Genomic DNA, 2,334 nt, shown 5'->3' with positions numbered 1-2,334 from the left:
AACCAATCTTGAGCATCCAATAGGTGTGTTTGTGTCATAGGATTAACATTTAGGTCATTTTCATCCTCACTAGGCTTATTCTAGTCCAATTAGGGTTTTTAACCAATCTAGTGCATCCACTAAGTTCATTTGTGTCATTGGATTAACATTTAGGTCATTTTCATCCTCCCAAAGCTTGTTCTAGTACAATTAGGGTTTTTAACCAATCTTGTACATCCAATAAGTTCATTTGTGTCATTGGAGTAACATTTATGTCATTTTCGTCCCCTAGGATTATGCTTGTCCAATTAAGGTTTTTAACCAATCTTGTGCATACAATAGGTGTGTTTGTGTCATAGGATTAACATTTAGGTCTTTTTCGTCCTACCTAGGCTTATTTTTTTCCAATTAGGGTTTTTAACCCCTCTTGTTCTTCCAATAGGTGTTTTTGTGTCATTGCATTAACTTTTGGGTGTATTCGTCCTCTCTAGCCTTATTCTTGTCCAAGTATGGTTTTTTTACCAATATTGTGCATCCATTAGGTGTGTTTGTGTCATTGGATTATCATTTTTTTTACCAATATTTTTTAACTAGATTATCTAATTCCTTGCTAAGTGTTGAACTTAATATTAAAACCAACTTGTTTAATGTTGATTCAAAACTGAGATTCAAGAACATGTATTATCAAGATAATTCTTTCAAAAAGAATAAAGTACTTGATTCAATCACAATGAAATCTCACACTAAGTATTTGCCAATAATGTTTGTAAGTTATAATAGGTTTTCTCAAAGTGTATTTTTCGAAGAGTCAATGATATTTTTTTTGTTCTTTCTGTGTATTTATTTAACCAATCTTGTGCATACAATAGGTGTGTTTGTTTACTAGGATTAAAATTTAGGTCTCTTTCGTCCTACCTAGGCTTTTTCTAGTCCAATTAGGGTTTTTAACCAATCTTATCCATCCAATAGCTTTGTTAGTGCAATTGGATTTACATTTAGGTCATTTTCATCCTCCCTAGGCTTTTTCTAGTCCAATTAGCGTTTTTAACCAATCTAGTGCATCCAATAAGTTCATTTGTGTCATTGGATTAACATTTATGTCATTTTCATCCTCCCAAAGCTTGTTCTAGTACAATTAGGGTTTTTAACCCATCTTGTACATCCAATAAGTTCATTTGTGTCATTGGAGTAACATTTATGTCATTTTCGTCCCCCTAGGATTATGCTTGTCCAATTAAGGTTTTTAACCAATCTTGTGCATACAATAGGTGTGTTTGTGTCATAGGATTAACATTTAGGTCTCTTTCGTCCTACCTAGGCTTTTTCTAGTCAAATTAGGGTTTTTAACCAATCTTATCCATCCAATAGCTTTGTTTGTGCAATTGGATTTACATTTAGGTCATTTCCATCCTCCCTTGGCTTTTTCTTGTCCAATTAGGGTTTTTAACCAATCTTGGGCGTCCAATAGATGTGTTTGTGTCATTGGATTAACATTTATGTAATTTTTGTCCTCTTAGGATTATGCTTCTCCAATTAGGGTTTTTAACCAATCTTGTGCATACAATAGGTGTGTTTGTGTCATAGGATTAACATTTTGGTCTTTTTCGTCCTACCTAGGCTTTTTCTAGTCAAATTAGGGTTTTTAACCAATCTTGTGCATCCAATAGGTGTGTTTGTGTCATTGGATAAACATTTAGGTTATTTTTATCCTCCCTAAACTTATTCTAGTCCAATTCGGATTTTTAACCCATGTAGTGCATCCGATAAGTTCATTTGTGTCATTTTATTAATATTTAGGTCATTTTCATCCTCCCTAGGCTTATTCTAGTCCAATTAGGGTTTTTAACCAATCTTGTGCATCCAATAGGTGTGTTTGTGTCATTGGATTAACATTTAGGTCCTTTTCATCATCCCGAGGCTTATTCTAGTCCAATTAGGGTTTTAACCAATCTTGTGCTTCCGATAGGTGTTTTTGTGTCATTGCATTAACTTTTGGGTGTATTCGTCCCCTCTAAGCTTATTCTTGTCCAATTATGGTTTTTTTTACCAATCTTGTGCATCCATTAGGTGTGTTTGTGTCATTGGATTAACATTTAGGTCATTTCATCCTCGCTAGGCTTATTCTACTCCAATTAGGGTTTTTTTACCAATCTTTTGCATCTAATAGGTGTTTTTGTGTCATTGGATTAACATTTAGGTCATTTTCATCATCCAGAGGCTTATTCAAGTCCAATTAGGGTTTTAACCAATATTGTGCATCCCATAAGTTCATTTCTGTCATTGGATTAACTTTTAGGTCATTTTCGTCCTCCCTAGGCTTATTCTTGTACAATTACGATTTTTAACCAATCTTAT

The sequence above is a fragment of the Cicer arietinum genome, chromosome 5 (assembly GCF_000331145.2).
Source record: "Cicer arietinum cultivar CDC Frontier isolate Library 1 chromosome 5, Cicar.CDCFrontier_v2.0, whole genome shotgun sequence".
NCBI lineage: Eukaryota > Viridiplantae > Streptophyta > Magnoliopsida > Fabales > Fabaceae > Cicer > Cicer arietinum.
Note: the sequence above shows the minus strand (reverse complement) of the source record.